This window comes from Pristis pectinata, chromosome 18 (genome assembly GCF_009764475.1).
Source record: "Pristis pectinata isolate sPriPec2 chromosome 18, sPriPec2.1.pri, whole genome shotgun sequence".
Lineage (NCBI taxonomy): Eukaryota > Metazoa > Chordata > Chondrichthyes > Rhinopristiformes > Pristidae > Pristis > Pristis pectinata.
The window spans coordinates 30082076-30097696 of record NC_067422.1 but is presented as its reverse complement, the minus strand read 5'-3'; positions in this window follow the sequence as shown (position 1 = coordinate 30097696).

Genomic DNA, 15621 nt, shown 5'->3' with positions numbered 1-15621 from the left:
TGTATGACTACTGGGGTTTGGTGTGGCCATACCTAGAATACTACATACAGCTTTATTCTTGCTATTTAAGGAAAGATATTCTTGCCTTAGAGGTGGTGTAGAGAATGCTCTCCAGATTGATTGCTGGGTTATCTACTGAAGAAAGATTGAGTACATAGGTGTATACTATCAGGAGTTTAGAAGAATGATGCAGCTCATGAGAGGCTTGTTAGTCGGAATGCTGTGAGGAGGTTTTCCTTAGCGGAGGAATCAAGAAGTAGGGATCGTTGTCTCCAGATAAGAGATTGCCTGTTGGAGATAAGGACTAATTTCTTCTCTGAGACAATGGTGAATCTTTGGAATTCTCTCTCCAGAGAGCTGTGGATGCTGAGTCATTAAATGTATGCAAGGTTGAGATAGAGAGAATTTTTGGTCTATCAAGGATTCAAGGGTTATGAGGATCAGGCAGGAAAATAAAGTTGAGGCAAAAATCAGATCTGATCTTGCAGGAATGTAGAGTAGAATCGAGCATCCATCTGGCCTACTCCTTCTTCTATTCCTTATACTCTTATGTTCTTACACTGTTGTGGCTTAGTTCTCTGAAGCAACCAGAAATATGCAGAAATATTCTCTGTAGGGAGAAGACGAATGATTCGTAAATGCAAAGTTTCAAATGCAAAGATCTCCAGTTTCTTCAGATTCAAAATTGTTAGGTGGAGTGCAGGTTCTATAAATGAGTGAATGAAAAGCATTTCTCTCTACCAGTGCAGTGGATCATCACTCAGTTGAGATCTGGGGTAGATCAGCCATAATCATATTGAATGGCAGGGCAGCTTTGAAGGGTCTGGTGGCCTACTCCTGGTCCTATTATTCTTCATGCGTAGTTGTGTATTCTTAACATTGCATCAAGAACTTAACTAATGTCATAGAGATCTTTGGTGGTGGGCCACCATCTGGTCCCTACCTGTACTGTGGTGATGCATTATAAGGAACAATTCTAATGCATGTATAATCTGGAGGATTGTGAATTGCATCAGTGACAGCCCCTGAACACAAAATATGAAAATAAGACCAAGTTTGTACTCAGATCTAATAATTGCTTATTCTGTTACTGCTTACAAGAGCCACTGTCTTCCATTGGTACCAAGCCACAGGCACAGTTTCAGCAAGTGTAAACTCACATTTACAATTTGCAGAAAACTGAATGTGTTTACAAACTCAAATCAAGGTTCCCTGGAACTTAGCAGCTAAGTTTCTCTCAGATTTCAGCCAACACGCAATACTTCACATTGAAAGGTTTTACACCTTCCTTTAAAAATTATAAAATAAAGAGCACACACTCAGCCTAATCTCACTGATATTCCATTAAGCAATGCAGTCATAAATTGTGTTCAATGATTTACACCCCACACATTTTTTTGAAAATATTAGAATGTTAAATAAATTAGATGATAGCATATATATACACTGTTAAACTTAATACCACAACAAAACACAGGACAGAATTTATTTGTTTCTGAAGCTCACCATATGCAAGTTCTACTCTGTGTATGTCACTGATTATGGATGGGATAAATTACTTTTGGCAAGTATTTTTGTTCGTGTCTGCACTCTGACTCTGGTTAGTTCAAGAGCAAAATATATTCTGATGTATATAGTGTTTAGTTTTTTTTGGATTTTTTTGAGAAGAGACCTGGTAGTGATTTTTATTTTCACCAGGTTGAAGCTGGTCAATTTGTGAATCTGTATAATAAAATACCGAGTCACTTTTGGTCCCTGAGTCAGTATTAAACATTCCTCTATCTCAGTGGGATTTGAGTGTCACTGATGAGACTACTTTTTTATTAGTGATCTGGGCTTATTCAGAGGCCAGTTCGGAATACCCACAGTGGTGCATTTAGCATCGCAGAAAGGGTAATTGAGGAGGCAATAACGTATTCCTTCACTGAAGGATGTTTTTTGAACCAAATGGAATATGGTCATCATTACATTGGTTAGTTTTTTAGTCCAAAAGTTTGTTTAATTGCTGTTGTGATTTGAACTCATGGAGTCAGATTTTTAGTTCAGGCCTCTGCATACTTGTTTAGTAACTTAACCACCATGTAACTTTCCTCCAATCTGATACACTACAGCCAGTGATACAATGGAGTGTTCTTACTTTGGCTCTGCAATGTACCCAGTATTCATCCACAGGACAAACAGCCCCTATGGCACAACAGATATTTGTCTCAACAGATGTTTTCATGAAATTTCAGATTTCAAGCCAATTTGTGAAATCTTATTGGCAGTTCTGTGCTGTGGAGCAGATTTGTTTGAAGTTGATATTATTGTATATTCTCAAAGAGAGAAGGAGAATAACTCTTCAACCTTTTACACTGGTGGATTGGAGCTTCTACTACAAATCCATGGAATAATTTAAAGAAATCAATGAATGGCATCACGTAATGAAGGAAGGATTGCAATTACATTACAAAGTGGTAGGAATGGGATTATATTCACAATGGAGAGGACAGGAGTGGGTTAATAGGAATGGGATAATGCAATGGGATTAACATGGCATGCATGGTAAAATTCATGCTTGGTTTCTAGAGTTAAGTATGCATGTTTTGGAGCAACTGTGCACTATTCGGTTTTGTTGAAGTCAATTATTGATAGTAATTGACACCTCCTTGAGAAAAACAGACCACTTGATTGGGACACCACCTGCTGTTTGAATCTTCACTCCCTCTACTACTGGTGCACTGAGGTGGGACCCACCAGATTTTCAAGGGTAATTAGAGATCACCATTAAATGCTGGCCTGTGAATAAAATAACAAAAGAAACGTTCCTCATTCTACCACAGTTCCCATCTTAGTTCCCTTCTGTTGTTCATCATCTCAGTATCTGCTTACTGAATGCAAAAAAAATTACTATTCACCTTTGTGCATACTCTTGGCATTTGTCTTTCACGTGCCTTTGCCCATTCAACTGCTCCCATGCAGTATTCCTCCAGTGCTGAAACATGCCATGTAGAAGGCTGCTTCCTTGCGGTGGAGGAGGATGACCACATTTGCCCAGTGACTCATCACATGTGGGTGTGACCTCTTAAACTACAGAATGTGAAGTGCCTGCATCTGAGCTGGCAGTTGTGAGGGTCAGTTCATGTTAAGTAGTGCCTTCTTCTTCATTGTTGTCTTGCTTGGCTGATGTTGCTTGGCTGATGTTACTTGGTCAGATATAAATTCTTGTCTATCAGAATTTTTGTCTATCCATCAAGTAGAAGATACAAGGGCCTAGGGCACTTACCATCGGATTTAAGGACAGCTTCTACCCCACTGTGATAAGACTATTGAACGGTTCCCTTATATGATGAGATGGATTATGACCTCACGATCTACCTTGTTGTGACTTTGCATGTTATTGCACTGCACTTTCTCTGTAGCTGTGATACTTTACTCTGTATTGTTATTGTTTTTACCTGTACTAGACTAATGCACTCTGTACTAACCCAATGTACCTGCACTGTGTAATGAATTGACCTGTAAGATCGGTATGCAAGACAAGTTTTTCACTGTACCTCAGTACAAGTGACAATAATAAACCAATACCAATACCAATACCAGGAGAGGAATCAGACATACAGCTTCTAATACTGGCGATTACATGATGTAGGCGAAGTGGGATAGATTAGATTATGAGGAGAGAATCATCTTTAATGGTTTCTGTACATTCTTTGTCAGCCCCTCCACTAATGGTCACCACTCACCTCCAGAGTGATAAGTTGGACATATGCTGGCCATTTAGTGCTCTTAGTACCAGTTATACAAGAGAGGAAGAAGAGTACTACTGAGTGCATGCAATGGTTCTAAGGTGCAGCCTGTGAAAGCTGGTGGTATGTGTGTGAGGTTGAGTGAGTCCACATGAATGAAAGCTCCAATGCCAACTGTTAACAGGTGAGTGCATTATAATGCATGAAGCAGCTTGTGAGACTGGCGGTGCTGTATGTGGGAGTGGGGATCTGCAGTTGCTTCCACAACCTTACCCATGCATATGAAGTCAATAAACTTTCCATGGTCGACACTCCTAGCATTGACCGTGTTTGCCATCTACTCCCAGTGGCACCACCATTCACAAGGACCAATAGCTCCCAACCTTATTAAATGAAAACCTCAGTAAATTCACTGTCCCCTCCACCTGAACACACAATGTCACCATGACAGCTCATTTTAAGAAACTGGGGCTGTTGTGGAGATCCCTGGGATTGTGAGCAGCCTTACAGCTGAGGCAGCTAGTGTGCCTAGTATACTTTAAATATTTTTATTTGTTTTATGAAATATCTAACTAAATTACCTCAGTGTCATTAAATGCTCAAAGACCCTCGACAATCTATGTTGAGGCACTCCAAACAAAGGGAGTCATTGCTTCTAGATTGGGGTTCACTGGCCTAGACAAGATTGTGCTGCCCCTATCCAGATGAGGGCTTCATTCCTGCCTCCCAAGGCTTCCAAAGCCTCATCAGAAAATTGCTTCAACCTGGGATCAACCACAGCTTCCAGCAAGCTCCCAAAAGCTGTGCAATGACTACCAAATGTTCTACATCCTCCCTTTGGGTGGCACTGTGGCACAGCTGGTAGATCCACTGGCTCACAGTACCAGAGACCCGGGTTAAATCCTGACTGTGGGTGCTGCCTGTGTGGAGTTTCCACGTTCTCCCTGTGACTACATGGCTTTCCTCTGCGTGCTCTGGTTTCCTCCCACATCCCAAAGTTATATGGATTGGTGAGTTAATTGGCCATTGTAAATTGCCCCTAGTATGTAGGTGAGTGGTAGAATCTGGGAGGAGTTGATGAGAATGTTGGGAGACTAAAATGGGATTAATATAGGATTAGTGTAAATGGATGTATGTAAATGTAATGTAAATAGTGTAGACGGTCAGCACAAATTCAATGGGCTGAAGGGCATGTTTCCGTGCTGTATAACTCTATGAATCCATGACTCTATCAACCCATTCAAGGCAGGTTAGGTGTCTTTAATCAGTACCCACCTAGCTTCAGCGGCTGTTAACCACCCTTGGAATGAGACCCGGAGAATGCACATCAGCCAGCAGCATGATTAGTACTGACTGCACATTGAAACCATGTAGATGAGGTCAGAGAACATATTTTGTGGGCTTCCTGCACTGCCAAGAGGGTGTAAGTTAATTGCACATCACATTCCTATAGCACTTCTTTGAAGCACTGTCCAGTTTAATCCTCATTATCTGGTCATCCTCACATTATTGTTTGAGAGTGCATGCTGTGTATGAATTAGCTGGCACGTTTCTCATGTTATAACACTTCAAAAGTAATTCACTGACTGCAAAGCATTTGGTAGAGGCTGGTATCAAGATTGATGCTAAAGAATTAAACCAGGCACTTTCACACAAGAATGAAAATAATAATGACTGCTATTCCTAACCACACCACAGCACCATTAGAACAAGGACTGTGGTCAATTGGTCCGTGATTGCTTTGAGTCTTGGAAGTATGTCAAGAGGCTAAGAATGAGAGAAATTGGAATGCAAATACTGCCTTAAAAATGTCTGTATGGTTTCTGCTCCGTAGGTCTGAATGCAATGTGTCCTTGGTAGTACAAATTTAATTTGAAAGGAAGAGTCTGGGGAGATCTTTCAAAATTATTTATTTATATTTTACTTTTGCTGGATGCTCTTTGCTTTATTTCCTATCCAAGATAGCCTCCTATGGTTGCCTAAAATCATAATCTCCAAGGAGCTCATAATCTGCACTACAATCAGGCACGATAATGTAGCGGTTAGTATCACGCTATCACAGTGCCTGTGACCCGGGTTCAATTCCGGCTGCTGTCTGTAAGGAGTTTGTATGTTCTCCCCATGACTGCATGGGTTTTCTCCAGGTGCTCCAGTTTCCTCCCACATTCTAAAAACGTATGGGTTAGGAAGTTGTGGGCATGCTCTGTTGGCGCCAGAAGCATGGCAGCACTCGCGGGCTGCCCCCAGAATATTCTACGCATAGATGCATTTCACTGTGTATTGCAATGTACATGTTACTAATAAAGGAATCTTATCATCTTGTGTTAATGTCAGTAGAGCCACTAAATGAACAGCTAACAATCAATACTGAAACGCTAACCTTATTTGATATGAACTTTACATTTTTCAAATGATAACTGTTATAAATAACACCAGGTGTGTTTTAAAGAGTACCAGTTGTGGTAGAGAATGTAATGCTGCAATTTACTCTCCATATTTAGAGGCATCACCCCTTGATCTCTCCTTCAATGGTCTATGATGCAATGAGGGTCCATCTTCAAACTATGATTAGCACTTGTTATCTTTTTATATTATTTACACATGCAGTGGGAAGAATATCTTTTAGTTTTGAAGTGTTGGCAGGGAACTCCTACTTCACCGTCAGATAATTAAGGATTTTTTTTTAAATCAAAGAACAATTCAAAAGAAAGACACTCTTGCAAAGTGAGTGTAGCCTCAGGCAGAAGTCTATCTGGTGCCAGATTTCAGCCCACAAACAGCACACCTGGAAGTACATCTGAAGCCCACAGTTTTAAAATCAGCCAAACATTTGTTGAACTAACTCATTCCATTTGAATCTCACCATATTCTTTTTGGCTCAGTGATTCCTCCAAGTAAATAGCACATATTTTACGGCTTCCGTTTGTGAAAATGATGAGCTGGACATGAACAGCAAGAACACCAAGCAGATGTCATCTTCAGCTATGGTTAAAAACAGTGCCCCAAACCAATGCTTTGAAACCAGACCTCCGTAGTGATATTTATTGATTTTTTTGTTCTTTCATATACAAAAGATATTTGTAGGATTTGGAGTTTAATGTTTTTAGTCCTCTAAAGCTGTAACTGGTAGATATGATTGTTCTTTCCTGAGCCTCTTTTATGTCTTTAGGTTGAGACAAAAATGCTGTAAAGAGGATGTTTCTATTAAAAATAAATGTTTTATCACTGAACAGACACAGTAGTCTGGAATTTGGATCCCATGGTGCTTTTTTAAAAAATACTAGGTGACCCAAAATTGATTTTACCTGGAGTAAGTTGCATTCAAAATATTTCCAGGTGAAAGGGTGCCAGCTGCAAAACTGGACTGGGAATTCTAGACATGATCCACATCGGTGTGCCTGGCATTTTCCCAGTGTCAGGCATACACTTAATGACATCATTTATTGAAGCAAGTTTTCTCCTGTTTTAACAGAAATTGGAGGCCAAAGCTCCACGTAACCACCATTGTGGAACAGTCTTGATGAAGGGTCTTGACCTGAAACATCAACTGTTTATTTCCTTCCATAGATGCTGCCTGACCTGCTGAGTTCCTCCAGCATGTTGTGTGTGTTGCTCCAGATTCCAGCATCTGCAGAATCTCTTGTGTCATTGCGGAACAGTCTCTCTGGAGCTAAGAGCACGTCGTGCCATCTTCTTTCAAAAGAGACTCAGCTGGCATCTTTACACCTGACTGTGTAGCTTCAGAAGTGACTGTCGGCTGCTCCAATGGCTTTCCCCATCATAGTGTGTGCTACAACTAACAAGGGGTGTTTTATTCGGCATATAGCTGCTGAAGAACTCATTTAATGAGTGCCTCAGTGGTAACATGGCTGACAACCCTCCATTACAAGAGGCATTGGGATGGACAAGGATAGCCTCTCAGAGTGGGTCAGTGAACAGGCACAGAAATGTCTACCTTTAAAGAGCCTACTTCTGTAGAGTCTTCAGACCTGGCCCTGCGTGGTGAGAAATGTCTTTGAATGTTCTGGTTTTTAAAGGCTGTAATATTCCACACAGAAATGTGTGAAATCTTGCGGGGTGATTTACAACCTTAATCTCGTGCCTGGACTTCTCTGTCCATGGAGGGAATGGACTGTCAGCTTCCTCCTCGCAGGATCATTCCAAACGGCTGCAGCAGAATGCTGCCATATTTCTCTGTTTGCTGCTCCAGGAGGTCAGCCAGCCTCTCCACTCACAGAGGAAGGCTTTCACCTTTTTCATTTCAGTGAAGAGAAGGTAGCATTTCGAGCCCTGCGGTTTTGCCAGTTTGCTGGGATGGTGCGGGTGGCCTCTCTCCTCATCCTCATCATTTCTGCTGAAATGGAGGAGACAAAGTACATTGAGTGATCTTTTCGGTTGACTTGTTTGGGGGGATAGAAAGATAGGCTGGGTGGGTGAAGGTGAAGGGTGGTGTGGAAGAGATTTGGGGGCTTGTGGGTTTCTGTAGATGGAGTAACTGTGCGTGTGTTTGAATGTGTCTGTTTGTTGTGTGTAATGTGTGTGTCTGTTGTGTGTTGTGTGTATGTCTGTGTTGTGTGTTATGTGTGTGTGTGTGTGTGAGAGAGAGAGAGAGAGAGGGAGAGAGAGAGAGAGGGAGAGAGGGAGAGGGAGAGGGAGCATTACCATAAATATCCCATTGCTGCTGATGAGGTATTCTCATTGTTGATACCTTCAGTGAATCATACGAGTGAATGGACCCTGCACCAACCATTCTGAAGGAGAATGTCTTTCATCAACTTGCCCCTGATTCACAGTGCAACAAGTCCAGTAAAACATGGATCACTTTCCATATCTGGGAACTCAGTGAAAGCAGACAACAATGGCCAAATTACTACTGCATCCACAGTAACAACACAGCCTTTGACCAACTGAGTAAAAAAGTGTTTTAAGTCCAAGACCTTAGCTGGCACCAAGCTCATGATCTAGCAAGTTTGGGTCTGTATTCCTTCAAGTTTAGAAGAATGAGGTGACTGTATTCAAACATATAAGATCCGAAGAGGGTTTGACAAGGTAGATGTTGAGATGTTTTCACCAGTGGTAGAGTCACAAACACAGGGGCATAGCTGCAAAGTAAGGGGCAGGTAGTTTAAAATTAAGGTGTGGAGAAATTTCTTCTCTCAGATGGTGGTGAATCTCTGAAATTCCCTGCCCCAGAGAATCGTGGAGGCCAGATCATCGGATATGTTTAAAGTGGTGATAAATAAATATTTGAAAGCTCGAGGAATTGAGGGTTATGAGGAACTGGCACAGAAGTGGAGTTGAGGCCAGCTAATGATCATAATGAATGGTGGGGCAGGCTTGAAGGGCCTGGTGACCTTCTGCTCTTCTCTTGTGTTCTTGTATTAGTCTTTGTATTTACAGAGTGTCGTTAATGTTTTGGAAGCAGTTGAGAGATAGTTCAAAAAACTAATACCTGGAATGGGCAGGTTGTCTTGTGAGGAAGGGTTCAACAGCAGTGACTTAGATTTGCTGAAGAGTGAGAACGGGTTTAATTGAAATGGTTGAAATCCTGAGGGGCCTTGACAGGGTGGAGCTTGAGGGGATGCTTTCTCTAACAAGAGAACCTAAAACTAGAAGTCAAGATTTAAAAATAAGGAATTGCTCATTAAAGACAAAGAAGAGGTCTCTTAATGGGTCATGAGTATTTGCAATTCTTTTTCTCAAAGGGTGAAGTAGAGCCTTTGAATATTTTTAGGGCAGAGGTAATTAGGTTTTTGTTAAGAATCGCAGGTAAATGGGAATGTGGTTGCAATCAAATGAACCATGTATTTATGGAGACACAAGAAATTTTGCAGATGCTGGAATCTGGAGCAATACATAAAAAGTGCTGGAGGAACTCAGCAGGTCAGGCAGCATCTATGGAAGGAAATAAACAGTTGACGTTTTGGGTCGAGACCCTTCATCAGGGCTGGAAAGGAAGAGCGCAGAAGCCAGAATAAGAAGGTCGGGGGGAGGGGGAGGAACACACGCAGGCAGGTGATGGGTGAGTTCAGATGACAGGTGAGAGGGGGAAGGTAGGTGGGTGGGGGAGGGGGCGAAGATGTATTTATCAAATGGTAGGGAATGATTGAAGGGGCAAATAGCCTACTGCTGCTCTTAGTTTGTATGTTTGTATTATGTTTGTGTCTGGTGCCACAAGTGTATGGGGGTGAAAATTATAGTGCAACCGCTGAATTTCAACCTCATTTTTGATTCATTTGACCATTGTCTTTGTAGTCCTTATGGAGTTGGTGTGAGTCATTTCCTTAACTGCTGTAGTTTGTATGGTGATGGCACTTGTCACAGTGCTTTGAATAGCAGCTTCCAGGGGTTATACCCATTGACCATGAGGAAACCCATATGTAACTACACCAGAAACCAAACCAGACTAAAAATCTCCCATTTGGATGGTGTTAGGCATTTTATTCATCAATGAGATGAATTAAGTCTGGCTTATTACTGGACCCTTTGGGAACTTATGTAAGCCTTTTAGAAAATAAAGTCTCAAGGATTTAGTGTACGTTATAGTGGACTGAATTGGATTGTAAAGTTTGCAATAATGACTCATAGGGAAGCACGTCATTGGAAAACAGAGGAGCAAGTATCAGCAGAGCAAAGGGCAATTCTCTTGCACATCAGGCAACTTACAGATTCCTTAGTATTGATATTGATCATGTGTTTATCCCAAATAATTGAATCCTTAGACCAAATGTATTTTTAACATCTCAATTCTGCTGTCAGTGACACAGCGTGGGTTTCCACACTGCAGAGAAAATGCAGAATGTTCCCAAAGTTTTTGAACAACTTGAAAAATCTGCCCACACAAGTAAACCACAACCTATCTATTATCCAGGGTAAACCTCTCCTATTTTAATAAAACAAAATTAAATGAAATATTTTAGATATTAACACATTAGAAAGCTGGCAATTGCATGAGAGTATTCCTTCCTCAGCTGTGATAGATTGGGTTTTGTGTGGGTTTATTTTCCCCACCTGGAATTGATTCTTGTGCTATTTAGGGCTTTTGCCTCTTGCTACTGCACTCAGAGAAGGTGCTACTTGAAACTGGTGATCTTCATAACATGCAATGAATAAAGCACTTTAAAAAATCAGTAAAACAAAACAACTCTTCTGATGCAAGTTCAGCTGAAATTGGAAAGCTTTGTGCTGATAGTGCAGACTCATGAAAAATCTATCACAATACATGAAACTTCAACATGTCTAAGATTTAGTGCGCTTAAAGTTTGAAGGTATGTATCTGAAGATTGATGTTCTTATAGAGCGGAACATGATTCTGACTGTTTCCAGTTCAAATCGTACCACTCCAATAATGTAACAGGTCCCTTTTGGTTGTGACTCACCATTGCGCAGCTGATGTGATTACTACAATTGCGCATGGGATGATATCATTGCCATGGAAATTCAACCAGGTAATATGGGTGTAATCATTGTTGGGAACTCCCAGGAAAACTAGTCCTGTACAGTGCAGCACTGAATTGCGAACTGCTCTCAGGAAAATCTCATACTTACCTTTAATCTTATGATACCCATTTGGATTGAATCTTGACATCCTCCAATGTACCACCTGATACTCCCATCTCCCTACCAACCTCCCAGTGAGCTGAGGTCCCACATCCCATCCCATTGCACTGTTCACCTCCTTCCAAATCCCTTGATGGAGAATCCAATGTGCACCTCCATCTGGCTCATTGTTTTAAAATGTTTCAATCAACCCTTGCTGGATGGAATCGATTTGAAAGACTGTTTTAGTTCATTATGAGCATTACCTATTGACATAGCCTTAATTTACTTTATTTTTACTCACTATATATTCAACGACAAGATATTTGAACTATATTGAAAAATGTTCTGTAAACAGATTAGATCCTTTTAGAGTCCATGCAAATACAAAACTATGCAAAATTATGCCTATTTTTTCTTCACTCAACAGAAAAATATAATTCCTCTTCTCTAGAAGCAGCATTACCAAGTAGATGCCACGGCCAAGAAAGCTCACCAGCACCTCTACTTCCTCAGGAAGCGAAAGAAATTTGGCATGTCCCTGTCAACCCTCACCAATTTTTATCGATGCACCATAGAAACCATCCTATCTGAATGCATCATGGCTTGGTATGGCAACTGTTCTGCCCGTGACTGCAAGAAATTGCAGAGAGTTATGGACACAGCTCAGCACATCATGGAAACCAGCCTCCCCTCCATGGACTCTGTCTATACTTCTCGCTGCCTCGGTAAAGCAGCCAGCATAATTAAAGACCCCACCCACCCCAGACATTCTCTCTTCACCCCCTCCCATTGGGCAAAAGATACAAAAGCCTGACAGCATGTACCACACCAGGCTCAAGGACAGCTTCTATTCCACTGTTATAAGACTATTGAACTACTCCCTAGTACGATAAGGTGGACTTCTGACCTCACAATCTACCTCGTTATGACCTTGTACCTTATTGTCCACCTGCACTGAAATTTCTCTGTAGCTGTTACAATTTATTCTGCATTCTGTTATTGTTTTACCTTGTACTACCTTAATACACTGTGTAATGAATAGATCTGTATGAATGGCATGCAAGACGAGTTTTTCAGTGTACCTCAGTACATGTGACAATAATAAACTAATCCAATTACAGTTACTTGAACATGTGGTTACACAACACAAGCAAATGGAATGGAGATGTTTAGCTGCTACCTATTTGGTTTTGATGATGAAAAAAATACACAGTTACATTTCTATCTTGCCTTATAAACCCTCAACACCTTCCAAATGGTCAGTAGATTACTTCTAAAGTCTAGTTACTGCTGTCACTGTCAAGCGGCTGTAAGATCCTACAAATGGTAAATGACATGAATGTCCAATTAGTGTCCTTTAGTGGTGCTGGTTAAATATTAAATGCCAGCCATGATATTGGAAGAACTCTACTGCCCTTCTTTGAAAAAGTACTTCCAGATTGTTAGAATCCGTCTTAATTGCCAGACAAGAACCTAATTGATTATCTCACCCAAAGTATATCATCTCTGACTAAGCAGCGCTCCCTCCCCCTCAGTTATGTGCTTGAGTCCTGACTTGGAACTTGAACCCAGTGTGACCTGACTCGAAAGGGAGAGGCAACTGACACCATTGCCACAAACAAGAACAGCAACAAGTAGCATAAAAAGAAAGATATTTGTGAAATATGTTATACTTCTGGGTTTTACATTTAATTATCTTGTGTAGGTCAGAAAATCTACAGAGAGTGAACAGCAAGTGCAAATAGAATTCATTGCTTGAATTAGAAGTATATTGAAGTCCGATGCGTGGTTACTCATGGCCAGCTGGGCTTTTCTGTGTAACATTACTTTATATCAATATGTTGCTCTATACGAGCCAATGCATTTGCTTCAAAGCATCTCTGAAAAGAATACAGCATGGATTTGTTGATGTTTGACATTTTGTAACCTATGTAAGTAAAATTAATTTCATAACTTGCCAGTACATTAATGATATCAATAAAACTTTCTTGATTGGATTTCTTCATTGACGGCATGATTCATATTATATTACTTTCAAATTGAGTTTGTGGAAAATTCTTAGTATTATATGTACATCAGAGTAATTTAGTAAATAAAGTTGTGCAATGTGGGGAAAATTTATTCAAGATAATGGAAAATTACTGGAGGTAAATTTAGATAATCACATACTACTTGGAATGTCGGATATCATTAAAACTACTTAGAACTAACAATCAGTAAAGGATGTTTTACAAGAGATGGTTTAATGGCTGAAATCATTCATAACGTGGTTATGGAGAACGGTCTCCTGCAGCCTTATGCTGGTATTGGAGACAGCGAGTTGAATAAATCCCATGATGATAGCCAACTGTTTTAAATCAGCTTGGTGTTAATCTGCTTTAGACTCCTTTTCCATTTTACGGAGAAGTTATACTATACACATTTTTTAATGCCGGTACCATTTTTGGAGTGCTGTGAGTTACACAGCTCACATAAGCCACTTTACCATGAGGCAAAGCAGAGCTGAAGCATGAGGATTTAATGACATGCTCCACTCACTGGCCTTGAAGAGCCTGTCAATTCTTTTAAAATTGGATGAACCCTCATAATAAGGTAAATCCATAAAAAACACATGGGGCTCCAAAATCTAGCTTTGCTGCTGTAAATACTTTGGAATAATTCCAACATTCATTAAGCAAATGAAGTGTACCTTTGAGAAAAATGGGCATCATAAGCAGGCTAATGTTGTTTTAACAGTATATAGAGACAGAAAATTGAATTCATTTATTTGAATCCTTGCTTGGCCCCTTAAAAAAATTCTTAATGAGGATAACAAACTAACGGGATTATTTGCTTATCAAAGAAACATTCCTATTTAGAATATTCTACTGTATAAGGAATAAAGCTACAACAATTGCCTGAAGAAAGTATTTGGTCTAACACCAGCAAGCTCCATAAAGAGTTATTGTGAAAAAAAATTGTAGAGAAGTAATACAGAGGTCATTGGTAAAATGAACAGTCGCTTTAGGCTCCCCTGACAGTTGTTAGTAAAGTAATATCCCTTTTCAGTGTGTGTTAGCTCTTCAGTACTGTTGTTCTTGGCCTTGCACCAAAGCATGAAAGTATGAAAGTTGTCCAGTCATGGGGTAATGACTCTGTGTTTTCATTGTGCAACAGTCAATGTTAAGAGGACCTGAACATGTTTTACAACAAGGAGGTCAAGATAATAAAAAACACAACTAAAACCACTTCTCCTACATTCTAAACATACCCAAGCCAAGTCAATATATTCATACAAACCAATAGATAAAGGCAGTTAACTTCCCTCAGTCTTATCTTATCGCATGTCACAGTTCTGCATGACCCAGAACACAATGGCTAAATATAACATGGTAAACGGTTTATAGATCCACTGGTAGTTTGTAAAATGCTACAGCATACTTTGTGGCACACACAGAACGTTATGCTTTTAAAATGAAATTGAAGTAACTGCTGAAAAAATGCAATTATCCTCCAAAGCTTCCAATGAAATTGCTAAGAATTTAAAACTGAGTTTTGGATTGGATCTTCCATTTAGTTTTCCAGGCTTTTAAGAAAAAAATGTTAATTTGTTTTTGACAAACTAAAGTCAATTACTGATAAATAATCAGACTGTCTCTTTGACGTTGTATTGAAATTCTGTGCTCATGTGCTTTTGCTTCAGTTCTCTGGCCGTGGTCTGAAACCAATTCAGTGTTAGGGACTATGTCCCTGCACTCGAGATAATTATACTCTCTTTTAAAACAAGATTGGCAGCCTCAACTGAGCTTTTAATTGCTATGACATCACGTAGCTAAACCCTAAGGAATTTGAAACTTAACTTTGCGAGTACGAAACACCAGCAAAGTGGACTGTGAATGCACATCAAACAATTTCCGGGGTCTTCAGAACAGGTTCATTGTGGAAAGGAACACAGGAAATAGAACCAGGAGCAGGACAATAAAATCATGGCTGATCTTTAACCTCAGTGCCACTTTCCTGCATTAACCCCATAACCTTCAATTCCCTCTAACTTCTAAAATACATCAATCCCTTGAATTTGTCTGTTACTGAGCCTCCACGGCCCATATGGGTATAGAATTCTGAAGATTCACCCCCTTCCAGGTGAATACAAGTCTTCTCATCTCTGTCCAGAGTTGCCAGCTCTTTATTTTGAGACTGTGACCTCTGGTTCCAGACATCCCAGTCAGGAGAAACATTATCCCTGCATCTACCCTGTCTAGTCTGTAAAACATTTTGTATGCTTCAATGAGATCACCTCTCATTATTCTGAACTCAAGAGAACATAGGCTGAGAGTGTTTAATATTTACCCATAGAACAAACCTGCCTTTC